Source organism: Prosopis cineraria, unplaced genomic scaffold (genome assembly GCF_029017545.1).
Source record: "Prosopis cineraria cultivar Desert tree isolate PC_DT_omini unplaced genomic scaffold, ASM2901754v1 PC6, whole genome shotgun sequence".
NCBI classification, from domain to species: domain Eukaryota; kingdom Viridiplantae; phylum Streptophyta; class Magnoliopsida; order Fabales; family Fabaceae; genus Prosopis; species Prosopis cineraria.
Genome location: NW_026555337.1, coordinates 29,672,955 through 29,690,392, shown reverse-complemented (window position 1 = coordinate 29,690,392; position 17,438 = coordinate 29,672,955). Strand labels below are relative to the sequence as shown.

The following is a 17,438-nucleotide window of genomic DNA, read 5'->3' as shown; positions in this document are numbered from 1 at the left end:
ATATGATATTTTAATATATTCTCTTGCAATTGTTGCTACCTTAGTAAACTCAGTATTGTCAAGCTATTGGGAGTCTAAAGGAGAATAACCTAACTCTAAGATTCCCAATCTTAGATGGAATTTGTAGATCACTATCAATTGCCATTTCTATTGCTTTTCTTTTTCTCTAAAGATTGGTGGATGTCTTGAAAGTGTGCATAGAGACATTATTAGCATAGGGGATTCCTTATGCAGTTTCATGTACAAAATCATCTCAAGGAGTTGGCATTCTAATTGTAGAGTAATATTCATATGATTCTATTAGTTCAAGTCTTCTACCTAGGCTCAACACGTGAGCTCTCAGTAACGTAAGCTCTTGTTTGAATTATTCTTAGATTTCTTCAATTTGTTTCTTAATTTACACATTGCAATCCTCAGCTTGTCTCTTTAAGCACAGTATGAAGAGCTCAACTTGAATCTTGAATGTTCTATCCAACTACTTAACAGCATTAGTATCCAAGCAAATGTCTTCAGATGGAGGAGGAACTGATGAGCTTGGCTGAGCTAGATGTGAGCTTTATGTTGCTAAGTACTAGGTATTGCTATAGATTGAGCTTCAATTTGAACTTCTACTCTACCCTCCCTATCCTTGATAATCTCTATTTGTTTGAGAGTAGTTGTGTTGATTTCCTCATTTCCTAACACATCATTACCTTCTATATCCATTTTTTTTATTCTCCAAAATTTTTTGGATAACAGTTCCATACAACAAATATTTTCCATCCCTCTATCTCTTCTTTTATACCAATTGCTTTATCTTGTTAAAGATAATAGTAGCAATATCCAGCTTAAATCTTTTAAGAAAAGCAATCATATACCTAAAATCTTCCTAATTAAACTTATTCACTCCAGACCTTTTATAGATATTAGATCTCCAGAGAATATGTTAAATTACCCTATGAGCTATTGGCATTGACTTGGGCTTTTCAATTGCTCCATCACTTGGTTTCTAGGAAGGCACTAAAACCTTGAATATGACAGGCTTTATGTAAGATAGGTCTAAGGGCTTTAGAAATCTCTTATCAATTAGGAAGTCCAGTAAAGTTTTAAGATATTCTTCTGTTATATCAAAAGCCCTTCCTCTCACAGTTGCCTTGAGCACTTGTCCTTCTTGTAACACTTGGATATAGTTGTAGAAAGCTCTTATCATTTTTAGACACACTGCCATATTGAGCTCTACTAAAGTCTTATGTGGCTTCATCATTTCAGTTACATCATACCCCTTCTCCTTGAGCTTAATAAGATTGACTATCCAAGATTTGCTCATTTCTTTTTTGGCCATTTTTAAGGCTAGGCTAGGAATTTATCCTGTGTTTAATGAATCAAAACAAAATCTAGAAAAATCATTGCTTTCATCTAAGGCTTCAGCTATAAGCTCTTCTCCCTTTCTCTTCCTCTTACTTTGTTCTTCAACATTTCCATATTGAGCTTTAGTTGGTGGCACACCCTCAGTAGTTTTCCAAATAAACCCGAGGCTTATATAGAGGATATTAGAGCCTTAGTCTTTTTCTTCTCTTTCTGAGTTTTCCTAGCTATTCTCAACTTCTTAAGAGTTGATTTAGGAAGCTTAGACTCAATTGTTTCTTTAGATTCCTCAATCTATATCCTTTTCCTTAACCTTTCTTTTCTTTTTCTTTCATTGACAACTTGTCATGCCTTCTCCATAACATGGTTGTAGTTACTCAAACTAGGGTTGCCTCATCTTGTCTTTGCTCTTTTTACAATAATGTCTCTTAATTTAAAGTAGTTAAATATAGAGAGACCCCTAGCTTAAAGAGATTCTTTCATAGTCTTCATTCTTGCAGGTTTCATCTAGGGTTTAATTAGTGAAAATGATGATTCAAGAATGAATTGGTGTATGGGTTATCATCGACAAATCAAGAGATGATTTCCATTGATTTTAAGGCTTGTAGGTGAGAAAAATCTCAAGAAATGGTTTAAGGTAGAGAGAAATTGAGGGTAGCACTAATGTGTTTAAGGTAAATTGATACGATTGAACAAGAAAAGTAAATACACACACACACACATAGCACTAGTATTACTCACCATAGCACCGGTGTTACTCCTATACATTACAAATTTAAAAACAAGGAAGTTTAAAAATTACCTCAATTGTATCGGTACTAGCATAATAGCACTAGTGTAATTTGAGCTTGTACTAAACCATGCTTACTTAGCTTGAACAATCTCTGACATCACAAGATTGTAGTACTAGTGTTACTCATTAGCACTGGTGTCATTGTAGTCATTCCTAACTCCTTCCTGCTTGCTAATTTTGCACTCTCATCCATAACTCCAGTATTGCCAGCATAACTTAGCATTTCTCCATATTCTATTTTTCTGAAACATACTCAAAACACTTATTAGTACTGGTGTTAATCTTATAACATTAGTGTTACATATTTAGCACTAAAAACTTTAGTTTGCATACTATTTTTGTAATTTCTGCCTTGACATAATTGCCACTTTATTACATTATAATGGTAATTATGAGCTATAAATCACTCTTAAGCTTACCATAAACACAAAAGGGTTAACTTAATCAAACATTTATAATTAATTTAAAACTTATTTAGGATCCTACAAAAACTCTTTGAATAAATAGTTTGAACTCAAAATTAATGATTTTTAAAAATATAGGAAGTATAGGAAAGTTTTGGAAGCAAAACACTTAAAAACAAGGCCAAAAATGTCCTTTTAGTACATTCTAGCACATATGCCGTGGCCCATAGCCGATGTGCTATGGCATGTGGCATAGAGAGGTCAATTCAGCCTTTGCATCGTGTGCCACGGCATGTGTGTTGCCACAATGCATATGTTATTGTCATGACAGCTTTTTAAGGTGAACTTCGATCGTGAGCCATTTTCGCATCTGATGTTTGATTGGAGAAATTCAAGGTTTTGCATAAAGCTTATCCGATAAGCTAACTAATAGTACAAGTTTCATCCTAATATGATACCGTACGAGAATTTTAGACACTTAAATGTGAAAATTCAGATTTTAAAATGATTTGTAAGTGTCCAAGTATCCAAAACTTAAAACTTATACCATTAACTCATTTTGAGGCTTGAACTAAGTCTAATAGACTAATATACTCTTGATTGACCATTTAAATACATGATAACACATCAAACACAAAAATTGGCTACTTAATGCTAATTTCACCTAATATGACCAAAATCACAAAATCACAAACACATACTATTTAGCCTCTTTATTGCTACATAACCCACTATGTCTATATGATCACTACATTTGTACAATATTTCTTGCACTTGTACAAGTATTTTGGCCCTTCACCGAAAAAATTACCACACATTCACCACATATATAACATAGGGCTAAAATACAATATAACAGGATATAATACAACTGCAACCAATAAAATGTTATCGATTCCTAGTTGGCAACATATAGTATCATATCTTTAAGTTTATGTGCATAACTCAAAATAAAATTGGGCATTATAGTACGTGTAGTTACTCAGCTAATCCTTGTGTGATTCCTTCCCTTGCTCAAATTCGATAATAGAGCTTGTAAAAATAGCAATTATGGGTTAGATAAAAATCTCAATAACTAAGATAATTTACATTATCAATTAACATGCTAAGTTGTAAACAAGCTTTAATAAGATGCATAGTAAAAATACACACATATACACATATATAAGTAATATCACCATGATACATTGCATAATCGCTAATCACCTGATCCTCTAAAACTTCCTATCGAACCAATAGGCCATTCGTTACTCCAACACCACATCCTATGAATGGTAAGGAGCATAGTCTTCAACTCCACACTCATTTGGGGTATTCAGGACTCTCTAATGCTACACCCCTTTTGAGCACCGTGGAGAAATATAAATTATACCTCGTGTCCTAAGGTGAAGTAGTGCCATATGGACTTTATCTCTACTAACTCAACTAGAGTGACCTCCCACCCACTAACATGCCACATTTCATTGCATATCTTCACTTAATCATGCATAACAACTTTCTAAATAGGTATAATGGATCTTACCATTTAGTTTAAAAACATGAAGTTCTATAAATCAATAGTCTATACATTTTCTAAAATACTTAACTTTTACAAAATATATATGTATATATATAACCAAACAACAACAACAACAAGCCTTTATCCCACTAAGTGGGGTCGGCTACATGGATTGCAAGACGCCATTGTGCTCTATCATTTATCAAACTTTTAGGAATATTATTAATTAACAGATCGCGTTCAATAACTTCCAAAATTGTTCTTTAGACCTTCCACTACCTCTCTTAATCGGACTCAAAGTTATATGTTCCACTCTTCTTACCGGTGCCTCCCTTAGTCTTCTTTGTACATGCCCAAACCATCTCAACCGATTTTCTACCATTTTTTCCTCAATAGGTGCCACCCTCACTTTTTTGCATACGTGCTCATTTTGAATTTTATCTTTACATGTATGTTCGCACATCCATCGTAACATTCTCATCTCTGCTACTCCAACTTTATGCTCTTGCTGTCCCGTTAGAGCCCAGCATTCACTACTATATAACATTGCCGGTCTGATAGCAGTGCAATAAAACTTTCCTTTAAGTTTATTAGGCACCTTACGGTCGCAAATAACTCCTTTAGCTTTTCTCCAATTAAACCACCCAGCTTGAATTCTATGTGAAATATCTCCACTGATTTCGCCATCATTTTGAATAATGGCTCCCAAATATCTAAACTTTTTCACTTGAGGTATAATTTGATCTCTCAATTTCACTTCCAAATTATGGTCGAATAGTCCTTTACCAAATTTACAATATAAATATTCCGTCTTACTTCTACTCAGACGAAAACCTTTCGACTCCAATGTCCTACTCCATAACTTAAGTTTGCAATTAACCTCTTCTCTTGTATTTGCTATAAGAACTATATCATCCGTGAAGAGCATACATTTCGGAATTTCCCCTTGAATATGTTCCGTCAAAACATTTAAGATCAAGTTGAACAAATAAGGACTCAAAGATGATCCCTGATGTAGTCCAATCTTTATAGGAAAATCCTTTGTTTGACTACTAAACGTTCTTATACTAGTTTTTACCCCCTCATACATATCTTGTATGGCTTTAATATAAGGAATCCGTACTCCCTTTTCTTCTAACGCTTTCCAAAGCACTTCTCTTGGTATACGGTCATAAGTTTTTTCCAAATCAATAAAAACCATGTGTAGATCTTTATCTTTACAACGATACTTTTCCATTAATCCCCTTAGTAGATAAATCGCCTCTGTAGTTGATCTACCTGGCATAAAACCAAACTGATTCTCAGAAATACTTGTCTCCAATCTCAACCTGTGCTCAATTACTTTCTCCCACAATTTCATTGTGTGACTCATGAGCTTAATCCCTCTATAGTTAGTACAATTTTGAATATCTCCTTTATTTTTATAAATAGGAATTAATGTACTTCTCCTCCATTCATCAGGCATTTTCTTGGACCATAAGATCACATTAAATAACTTAGTTAACCATCTCACCCCTTCTTCACCTAAACATTTCCACGCTTCGATAGATATACAATCAGGTCCATTAGCTCTACCATTTGCCATTTTCTTAAGAGCTTCCTTTACCTCCTTATCACGTATTATTCGATAGAATGACAAATTTTGTTCTCTTTCACTAGTTACTAAATCCTCCAAGTTACTAGATGAACCCTCTCCATCATTGAAAAGTTTAGAAAAGTAAGTCTCCCATCTATTTTTAATTTCATCATCTGTAACTAAAGTTCTTCCCTCTTCATCCTTAATACACCTTACATGTTCTAGATCTCTTGATTTTCTTTCCCTACTTTTGACAATCTTATAAATATTTCACTCTCCTTTCTTCATCTCAAGGCTCTTATAAAATTCTTCAAAAGCTTTAGAACGAGCTTCACCCACAGCTCTCTTAGTTTCTTTCTTAGCCATACGGTACCTCTCCCAATTTTCCTCATTGTTACACAAATGTATGGCTTTAAAACAGTTCTTCTTATACTTGATTTTATCTTGTACACTATTATTCCACCACCAAGACTCCTTATCTCTCAGGCCAGAACCTTTTGATTCTCCCAAAACTACTTTTGCAACCTCCCGTATCTTTTTAGCCATATCCTCCCACATGATGTTAGCACTTCCCTGAGATTCCCAAATTCCTTTATCCAAAAGATTTCGCTTGAAAATATCTTGTTTCTCACCTTTTAATTGCCACCACCTAATCCTTGGTGCTACTACTTGTCGACGTTTTTGGATTTTACTCATAATACACACATCAAGGACTAGGACCTTATGTTGTGTCGTTACAGCATCTCCGGGGATCACCTTGCAATTTTTACAAAGTCTTCAATCTGTGTTCCTAACCAAAAGAAAATCAATCTGTGACCTTGAGGCTCCACTTTTGTAAGTGATGAGATACTTATCTCTCTTCTTGAAACAAGTGTTGGTAATCTTAAAATCATACGCCAATGAGAAATCAAGAAGAGTTTGTCCTTCATTGTTTAGCTCTCCAAAACCAAAACCACCATGCACCCTCGTATACTGACCAGCTTCCCTCCCGACATGCCCATTAAAGTCTCCTCCAATAAAAATCTTTTCACTCTGTGGTATGTGTCAAATCAACCCCTCCAGATCCTCCCAAAATAATTCCTTAAGACTGGCTTTTGTCCCGACTTGCGGCACATAAGCGCTAACAATATTAACAGTCTCACGTCCAATTATCAATTTTAAGGAAATAATTCTATCTCCAATTCTGCTAACTTCTACAACATTCTTCTTCCACTCCTTATCTATAATGATGCCTACTCCATTGCGTGCACTTACTTTTCCTATATACTAAGGTTTGAAAACTTGAATATCCTTAGCTTCTTCTCCACGCCATTTTGTTTCTTGCAGGTAAAGGATATTGATTTTCCTTTGAATCATAACCCCGACAATCTCTACAGATTTACAATTTAATGTCCCAACATTCCAAGTACCAAATCTAATTTTGCTCTCATAGACTAACTTCTTTAGCCGCGTGCTTCCAGAATGACGCGGTAGCCCTTTGATAGAACACATTTGTTACCCACTTTTATTTGTCAATTAGGACCATTTTATTAATGATTTATCACCTTCAAGTGCAAACATTGCATTAGATTTGGAACTTTGCCTAAGTTTCTAAGATCAGTGCACTAGGGGCATTTTGGTCCAAAAAATGAACTTTTGAGAAAATGTACAAGAAAAATTAACAAAGTGCATTTTATGTCCAGTTGATGAATGGTGAAATTATATTTTTAAAATTCATTTTAGTTTGGGAGTAATTAAATAAAAAAGTCAACACTTTCTTAAGTGTCTTAGTTTGTCCTAGTTTTTGGTTTGCCTTTGTGTGAAAATTTTTATATAATTTTATGCAGCCTGAAACTTGGTTAATTTAATAAATTCTCCCTTCTAATTATGAATTTAATTCTAGACATGAATTAGATTTTATTATATCATATGCTATTTAATTGAATTATGTGATTTATGTGACATAGGTGGCATGTGACTTGTGCATCAATTGGGCAATTGAGGTCAACACTCCTTGAGGACAATGGCTGATGGTTTGCACGTGAATTATGATTATTTTGAGGGATTAGATCAGCTAAAATGATGTGGATGACACATGGGAAATTAGGCACACATTGGAATCATCTACAAACCAATAGGAAGTTGCCACCTTGCAAGTGTGACAAGGCTCCCATTTACATTTTAATTTCTTTTTTCTTATTTTAATTAAGCTTCAGCTGATGGGAGACACCAAGGAGCACGCCATTTTAAGTCCCAAATGGGATCCAACACATATCTCATTCATCTTCCACATTCTCTCTCTCTTGTTCATAGTGTTCTTCATTTTCTCTCTTTTGTTCTTCATTTTCCAGCACCCTAACCTCCATTTTTCAGCCACCAAACCTCCACAAAACTCATACCATTCTTCTCCTCTCTTCATTTTCGTTCCATCCCTTCCATTTTCACAAGGATTGAAGCTCATTTTCATCATTCAAGAGCTATGGAGTTTGGCCTTCACAAGCAATCACTAGGGTTCTTGAAGATGAAGATTGGCTAAGTTTCTTTGTGGAATCCTAGAGAGATGAAGATGGAGGATGAGTCTTGAGCTTCAAATTGGCTAAGTTCTTTTATTTCCTATCCTCTTCTCTTTTTACTAGATGGTTAGATTCCTTAATCTAGGGTTTAATCATCTTAGCTTATAAATTCTAATTTGAATTTGATGTTGATGTAAAGAGAGAAGATTGTTTCATTTAATTTCTTTCTTGGACAGCCATGACTGAATTTTGCCACTCTTTGTTTGGCACATAATCTTGTGTTTTTCAATTAGTGAATTTCTTGTGTTAATATTGCATAATCTTGTGGTGTTAATGCTTGTGTTGTTGAGTAGCTTGATATAATCTTGTGGTTGCTCAATTTATGTGTTTGACCATGGCTGTTGAGAGAGGATTTTGAATGAATCACTTGGCTAATGTCTTCACCAATTGGTTAATTGAACTAGGGACTTTAATCTAAGACCTAGGGAGGTTAGCTAGTTAGGTTAATTGGCTTAGGATAATTTTCTTAAGTCATGACAGCTTTAGTCAAGAGGAAAGGGAAGCTAAACTTAGCCTAATCATGAGAAGATAATGAGTCTAAAATCAACTAATCTCTAGGGTTCCATTATTGTAAAAAGGGAAGTTCATTTCACTCACTTTCACTAGCATTTTAATTACTTGCATATTAGGTAATTAGTTTAGATAATTAGCTAGATAACTAAATTCCTACAAACTTTGGTTGATTTATTTCACTAGATAACTTTCAATTAGACTTAAAACCATTCCTTGGGAGATGACCTAGGGTTGGCCCTATATTGCATTAGGGTTAGCTTTAGTGTAATTTTGAGGATAAGCGACTAATTTCCTATCAAAATTTTGGCACCGTTGCCGGGGAATGGTTTAAGTTTAATTCTAAGGTTGTTTAGTACTTAATTTACATTTTTAGTGTTCCTGGAAAATCTTTTGAAAAATTATAAAAATTTTTTTTTGTGTCTTGTTTAGTGTTTTTTGTGTGTTTTGAGTGTTTTTATTCTGTTTTGAAAAAAGAAAAAAAAAATTTAGTGCAATTTTCGTTGGTTTGGTGTAGAGCTGAAAATACTTTGTTTCTAGTGTCTCTGTCTGAAATTGAAAAATTAACTGGGAATGAGTCTGAGGAATTTGAACGTGGAATTTATTTCATTGAAAGCTCTATATCCTAGCTTCACTTTAAAATTGGTTTGGTCAATTTTGGACGTGGGAAGTGTCCTGTGGAAATTTTACAATCTAACAAGGTCCAGGGAGCCATTACAGAGGATTCCCAAAACCCTGTTTCAACTTTGAGTTAGCATATCTTCCTCTTTATGCGTTCAAATTGATTGATTCCAGTTTCATTTTTCTTATTGCTATCTTATCTTTGTTTCTTGTGTTTAGGATTTTCTTCAATTTTTCCATTTTCCTATTTGAAAGTTTGTTAGAAGCTCTGAAGGTCTTCTGGACGAAATCCTGTTTCTCCAGACTTGAGGACCAACTTGTGAAAAATTCTGGGAACGATTGGGAAGGATTTTTAATCTAAAAGTTTTATATAATTTGCCTGTATATCTCTTGTGTTTCTCATAAAAGTTTCAGGGGAATTTATTATGTGGATTTGCTGATAGAAAATTCACAAGTTCACTGTCTCCAGAGAGCCTACTGTGCGAATTCCAGAATTGCCAAAGCTTCTTGATTGAGCATTTCTAACTCTCTTTCTACTTGTTTGGTGTTATTTTTTTTTTCTTTTTCATTTTGTTGCTATTGAGTTTAATAAAAAAAATAAAAAAAAATTATTTCTCTTGCTTTTGTGTGTTTTGAATTGTTTCATGTTGATTTGCATTTCTAACTTTCCTATTGGTTTGTGATACTATGAAGCCTATGCATGTAAATGTTGATGATGTTCAAGCTAAGGCTTTTATATTTTCTCTTGAAGGTTTAGCAAAGGAGTGGTATTTCAACTACCCTTCTTATGTGAAAGTGAGCACATGGGCCGAGCTAAGAAGACTCTTCTTAGATAAATTCTTTCCAAATTCCAAGGTCACCAATTTGAGAAAGCAAATCTATGGGTTCCAACAAGGAGAGGATGAGAGTCTCTATGAGTATTGGACTAGATTCCAAGGCCTTTTGGCTAAATGCCCACACCATCAAATTTCTAGTGAGAATTTAGTCCAATATTTCTATGAGGGCTTGATTCCAAGAGACAAAGTTAACATTGATGCCGCTAGTGGTGGATGCTTGATTGACCTCACTTCCTTAAAGGCTTGGGAACTAATTGACAAGATGGCTTCAAGTGGTGCTCAATACTCTACAAGGGAAAAGAGAAATGTGAATATGGTAGGTTCCTCAGTTCTTAATGATTCATATGTGGACTTGCTAGCTGCCAAGATTGGGAGAATGTTGGCTCCACAAATATCTCAAGTGAGCAATGTAAGTACTTCTCAAGCACTTGTCCCTTATTCTTGTACTTTTTGTGACTCACCTATGCATGTAGAAAGCAATTGTCCTATTAAGTTTGAACAAGTAAATGCTATCTACAATGGAAAACAATCCTATGGTGGGAGGCAAGGGCAAGGAGCTTATTCTAATACTTACAACCTTTCATGGAGAGACCATCCTAATTTCTCCTATTCAAATCCAAATGTGGCTTTACAAGACAATCAACAAAGAGGATCCTATCAAAACACCTTTGGCCGTGACCCTCCACCTCATTTGTCTCAAGGTAGCTCTTCTCAAAGCTACAATCCAAGTGGTAATTCTCTTACACCTTTTTCTAATTCTTATAGTGATAGGAGGCTTGTTCCAATTGAGAGTTCTTCTAATTCGAACTCTTCTAATGATGTGAATGTGTTACGTAAGCAGTTGATTGAAATGAACTCTTTGTATAAAAACATGTATGATGGCTTAGGGAACAAGGTAGAGAGTATGGGTAACAAGTGTGAGAACATGAACTCTAAAATTGATGCCCTTACTTCTCAAATGAATATGCTTGCTAACCAATTAAGTGCAGCCAATGCTCAAGCCTCTACATTACCATCCAACACCGTTGCTAATCCTAAAGCTAATCTTAATGCTATCACATTGAGGAGTGGCAAGGAGTTGGGAGAAAGAGTACAAGAAGACAAAAGACAAGGGAAGGCCGAGAAGCCCTCTTTAAATTCTTCAATTGATGTTAATGTTTCTAGTTCTTCTTTTGCTCCTAATGATGCATCTTTTTGTAGAGATGATGAGGATGAAAACATTGAGGAGATCATATGTGAGCAACCACCATCTAAGGTGGAAAAGGGGACTATGGCCAAGTTGTTTAGTAAGGAAAAAGAGGGAGAGGCCGAGCAAAGTGAAACAAGAAAGGAGAGTTCAAGGAAGGAAGAAGGAAAGCAAAGTCAAGAGATTATGAAGAAGCTTCCTTTTCCACAAGCACAAGTGGTCCCTAAGCAAGTAAAGGGACAATTTGATCAAGAGGTATATGATTTCTTCCACAATATTCATGTTAATGTACCCTTGATGGATGTAGTTAAGAACTTTCTAAGTATGCCAAATTTTTAAAAGATTGTTGTACAAATAAAAGAAAATTTAGGCCTAATGCAAGGGTACAATTACCCTCATCTGTGAGTGCTATCATGAAGCCTTAACTCCCTATAAAATGTGAGGACCCCGGTTCCTTCACAATTCCATGCAAGATTGGCAACACACATTTTTCTCATGCATTGATAGACTTAGGTGCAGCCATTAATGTTATGCCTCTTTCAATTTATCATGCCTTGAGTCTTGATTGCATGCATAAGACACCTATGATATGCCAATTAGCGGATAGAAGTGTTAGAAGACCACATGGAGTAGTAGAAGACTTGTTAGTTTGTGTTAAAGGTCTATTATTTTCTGTGGATTTCTATGTGCTTGATATGTCAAAAGAAGGGAGTGGGGATGATATTTTGATTTTAGGAAGGCCATTTATGAGGACTGCCCGTACATTGATTGACATGGAAAAAGGTAGTTTGATTTTGAAATGTGGAGAGGATCATGTTATTTTTAATATATATGAAGCAATGAAACATCCTTTTGAGGATTATTCTTTGTTAGGTGTAAGTTCCATTGAGTTATTGCTTCATGATGCTTGTGAGTCTCACATGCTTGATTCTTTCTCACATGTTGATGATGATTTGTCTCTTGTTACTACTACATGTATTGATGGATGTAGTTGTCCTATTTGTTTAGAGATTGATGCATGCTTGAATGATGCAACTACTTCTTCTCATGATTTGTTTAAAATATCTCCTATGCTTGATCTTGAAATGCTTGAGAAGGGTATATCTTCTTGTGTTGTAGGTACTAAAGCCATTAAGGCCGAATCTATGAGTTTTTCTCCACTCGAGCTTGATGTTCTTAGGATTCCCAAGCTATTGGAGGAAAATTCTACACTTTCACATGTCAAGGCCGTGGCTCAAGTCCAAGCACTTGAGGACAAGTTGCAAGAAAAGGGGGAGGCTGTAAAGAAAGAAGAGGAGAAATCAAAAACAAGTGAGAAGCCTAAAAGACAAGATAGTACCATGGAATATTCCACCAAATTAGACTTGAAGAAGCTCATTCCCTCTTGTGTAGAGCCACCTACCTTGGAGTTGAAGCCTTTACCATCCAATCTCAAGTATGCATATCTCATTGAGAATGAGAAGCTTCCGGTAATAATTTCTAACTCTTTATCTCTTGAGGAAGAAAATGCATTACTTGATGTGTTGAGAAAGAACATACATGCTATTGGTTGGACTTTGGCTGACATTCCTGGTATTGACCCTATTGTGTGCACACATAAAATTTTTCTTGAGGACAATGCTAAGCCCATTAGGCAACCACAAAGGAGACTTAACCCATTGATTTTAGATGTGGTAAAGAAAGAGGTTGTTAAGCTACTTAGTGCTGGGATCATCTATCCTATAGCTGACAGTGAGTGGGTGTCTCCAACCCAAGTTGTACCTAAGAAAGGGGGGATTACTGTGGTAAAAAATGAGAAAGGAGAGCTTGTTCCAACTAGAGTTCAAAATGCTTGGAGAGTGTGCATAGACTATAGGAAGCTCAATAATGTGACTAGGAAGGACCATTTTCCTTTGCCTTTTATTGATCAAATGCTTGAGAGATTGGCTTCCAAGTCCCATTATTGCTTCCTAGATGGGTTTAGTGGGTATTTTCAGATTCCTATAGCTCCTAGTGACCAAGATAAGACTACCTTTACATGCCCCTTTGGTACATTTGCCTATAGGAGGATGCCTTTTGGTCTTTGCAATGCACCTGGTACTTTTCAAAGATGCATGATGTCCATATTTTGTGATTTTATTGAACATTGCATGGAAGTCTTTATGGATGATTTTACTGTGTATGGTGAGTCCTTTGATTCATGCTTGCATTCTTTAGATAAAGTGCTTGGTAGGTGCATTGAAAAGAAGCTTGTGCTTAACTTTGAAAAATGCCATTTCATGGTAGATAAAGGAATTGTTTTAGGCCATTTGATTTCTTCCAATGGCATAGAGGTGGATAAGGCCAAAGTAGATGTGATTGCTTCTTTGCCATATCCTGTTTGTTTGAAAGATTTGAGATCATTTTTGGGACATGCAGGCTTTTATAGGAGATTTATAAAGGGGTTTAGTGAAATTGCTTTGCCTATGTCTAAACTCTTACAAAAAGATGTTGATTTTGTTTTTGATGATGCTTGCAAAAGGAGTTTTGACACTTTGAAAAGCATGCTCATTTCCCCTCCCATTCTTAAAGCCCCAAATTGGTCTTTACCTTTTGAGTTGTCATGTGATGCTTCTAATTTTGCTGTGGGAGCTATGCTTGGTCAAAGAGAGGGCAAGTTATCATATGTGATTGCTTATGCATCTAGGACCCTAGATTCAGCTCAGGTTAATTACACCACAACTGAGAAAGAGTTGTTTGCTATTGTTTTTGCACTTGATAAATTTAGATCATATCTTCTTAACTCTAAAGTTGTTGTGTACACTGACCATGCTGCTGTGAGGTACTTGTTTAAGAAGACAGATTCTAAGCCTCGCTTGATTCGATGGGTGATCTTAATGCAAGAATTTGATGTGGAGATAAGGGATAGGAGTGGTTCTACCAATCAAGTAGCGGATCATTTGTCTAGACTACCTCATTTAAAAGCTACTATGGTAAACTCTAACCCTACTATTCCTTGTGATTCATTTCCTGATGAGGCATTGTGTGCCATTTCATCTAAGCCTCCATGGTATGCCTCTTTTGCTAACTATATTGAGTGTAGAGTCTTGCCTCCTTGTGCTTCACGTTTTGCCATTGAAAAATTGAAAAGAGAGTCTAGATTTTACATTTGGGAACCACCTTTGATGTGGAAGATTTGTAGTGATAAAGTGATTAGGAGGTGTGTTGATGATGTTGATGTGCCTTCTGTTCTTGAATTTTGTCACTCTCATGCATGTGGTGGTCATTTTAGCTCAAATAAGACAGCTAGGAAGGTTTTAGATTGTGGATTGTATTGGCCTAGCTTGTTTAAAGACTCTTATGAATTTTGTAAAGCATGCTTGAAATGTCAAAAGGTTAGTAGTTGGGGTAAGAGACATGAAATGCCTCAACAACCCATTTTATTTTGTGAGATTTTTGATGTTTGGGGCATTGACTTCATGGGTCCCTTTCCACCATCCTTTAGTTTTGAGTACATATTACTTGGTGTTGATTATGTTTCAAAGTGGATTGAAGCCATTCCTACTAGAACTTGTGATGCTAAGATTGTTTTGAAGTTTCTCAAATCTAATATTTTTTGTAGGTATGGAGTTCCTAAGGCCTTGGTAAGTGACCAAGGATCCCACTTTTGCAATAAGATGATGAAGGCTCTCTTGGCTAAATATGGGGTGCATCACAAAATCTCTACACCATATCATCCCCAAACTAATGGCCAAGCCGAAGTATCAAATAGAGAAGTCAAGAAAATCCTAACCAAGGTGGTGAACACAAATAGGAAGGATTGGTCTTTACACTTGGAGGATGCTTTGTGGGCTTATCGGACCGCTTATAAGACTCCCATTGGCATGTCTCCTTTTCGATTGGTGTATGGAAAGGCTTGCCACCTCCCTGTGGAGATAGAGCATAGGGCCTATTGGGCCATCAAGAAACTAAACTTGGATTTCCATCTTTCGGCTAAGGAGAGATTTCTTCAAATGCAAGAACTTGAGGAGCTTAGGTTGGATGCCTATGAGTCTTCTAGAATCTATAAGGAGAAAACAAGGATCCTTCATGACAAGCTAATCTTGAGGAAAAAGTTCCAAGAAGGAGATCAAGTCCTCTTGTTCCAAACAAGGTTTATTCATAAGCATGCCAAGTTGAAGTCTAAGTGGGAGGGACCATATCTAGTGACCAAGGTGTTTCCCTATGGGGTTTTGCAACTCTTGAATAAAGCCACGGGTTCCACTATGCAAATCAATGGTCACCTATGCAAGCTCTACAAAGATGCCAAATCACTTCAAAAGGAGGAGGACTTCTCTCAACATGTTTTTGAACCACCATGATAAGGTTGTATCTCTCTAACCTTGAGCTTTTACCTTCCTTTAATTGATATATTTAATGATAGGTATAGTTCAAGTGTGGGGGAGATGAACCTAGTAGGAAAATTAGAGTTTATTTGCTTTATTTGACTTCTTTGTTTTGTGTTTTAGTTTGAAAAAAAAAATATCTGCACCACACTTTTGTTATGCATTCATTATTGATCTCACCTTATTTTATCACTAGTCTATACATACATTGAGGACAATGCATGATTTAAGTGTGGGGGAGAGAAATAAACATTTTGTTTTGTTTGTTTGGTTTTGTTTGGTTTTGCAAAAAAAAATTCAAAAAAAAATTTCTTTGTTTTGTTTTGTTTGAGGTTACTTAATTACCTAGCTCTTGAATGGATATTTTGATTCTTGAGATGTGGTAATTTTTAGGATTGAATAGGTGTGAAGTGAACATTCTTTTACCTTGAATTAATGGATTAGAGTGGCATATTACCCTTTCATGGAAGAGGCTAAACACTCATGTGTGATTAATTCCTTAGTGATGTTACCCTCTAGAATTTGTTTCACTTCTTAATTAAGACCATATATCTTGCACTTGTTTGATAGGAGATGAGAGATGGCATTCATAAAAAATAGCCAAGAGCCAAATAGCCAACCTATTATTATTTATTATCCTTTGTTAGCCACTTTGAGCCTTTGGTTTGATTCTTAAAAAAAAAAAATATTCACCCTATTTTTCCCCAAGGAATGCATGTTACACTTTTATATGTCTTTTTAATATTCATTGCATGTCCTAGATCAAATGAGTGGATGCTATTATCATTTCTCTATCCATTACTTCCATTGTTTTCAAAGAGTTAGGGGCAACCAAAAAAAAAAACAACAAAGATAGATTTGAAAAAAAAATATAGTCAAAAAGAAAAGAAATAAAGTTGCTAGAAAAAGAAAAAAAAAAGAAAAGAAAAAAAAAAATAAAAATAAAAATAAAAAGTTGCCTAGCTCATCCATTCCATTTGTTTTATTATTTCTTATCATTTCTTTCCATCCTCATTGTGTTAAGGTGTTCACTCAATTGAGTTAGGTTATGCTTTGCATATTAAGGGGATATATCTTGATTTAGCATTATTTTGATGCTAACCCTATTTTTTTTATATACATGCATTTCTTAGACATCCTTTCATTACCTATATCACAACCTAATAAAGTCCATTTGATTCTTGATTGCAAGTGCTATTTAGTGATGGAGATGTAGAAGGGTTACAAATTCATAGTAGGGTTTATCCTAAGAAATTTTGAGTGAAATTTAATACCTTATACACTTTGAGTGATGAGAGCAAACACTTAACCTAGAGAGGCTTACTCTTTGACATTGATTCTTGGTAAGGGTTTGTTTGTGATGTGCATAATTCTTTCGTAATTATTGCCACATTGATTGATAATTTGTAGAAGTTCATGAGCTAGTATTTTAGTGACTTGAAACAATGTTTTTCTCTTATTTCTTTGTCTTATAGTTTCTTTTGGGACCTTTTTCACTTGATTTTGCCCGGAGTGCAAAAGCTAAGTGTGGGGGAATTGATAGAACACATTTGTTACCCACTTTTATTTGTCAATTAGGACCATTTTATTAATGATTTATCACCTTCAAGTGCACACATTGCATTAGATTTGGAACTTTGCCTAAGTTTCTAAGATCAGTGCACTAGGGGCATTTTGGTCCAAAAAATGAACTTTTGAGAAAATGTACAAGAAAAATTGACAAAGTGCATTTTATGTCCAGTTGATGAATGGTGAAATTATATTTTTAAAATTCA

General features: G+C 35.3%; 1 non-coding gene across 1 annotated transcript; it reads right to left on the bottom strand.

The window, feature by feature from the left end:
• Window positions 1-10,159: 10,159 nt before the first annotated feature.
• Window positions 10,160-10,266, bottom strand: LOC129314721 (small nucleolar RNA R71). Its single transcript, XR_008594231.1, has one exon. It is a non-coding gene; the product is annotated as a small nucleolar RNA R71 (small nucleolar RNA).
• Window positions 10,267-17,438: the final 7,172 nt, after the last annotated feature.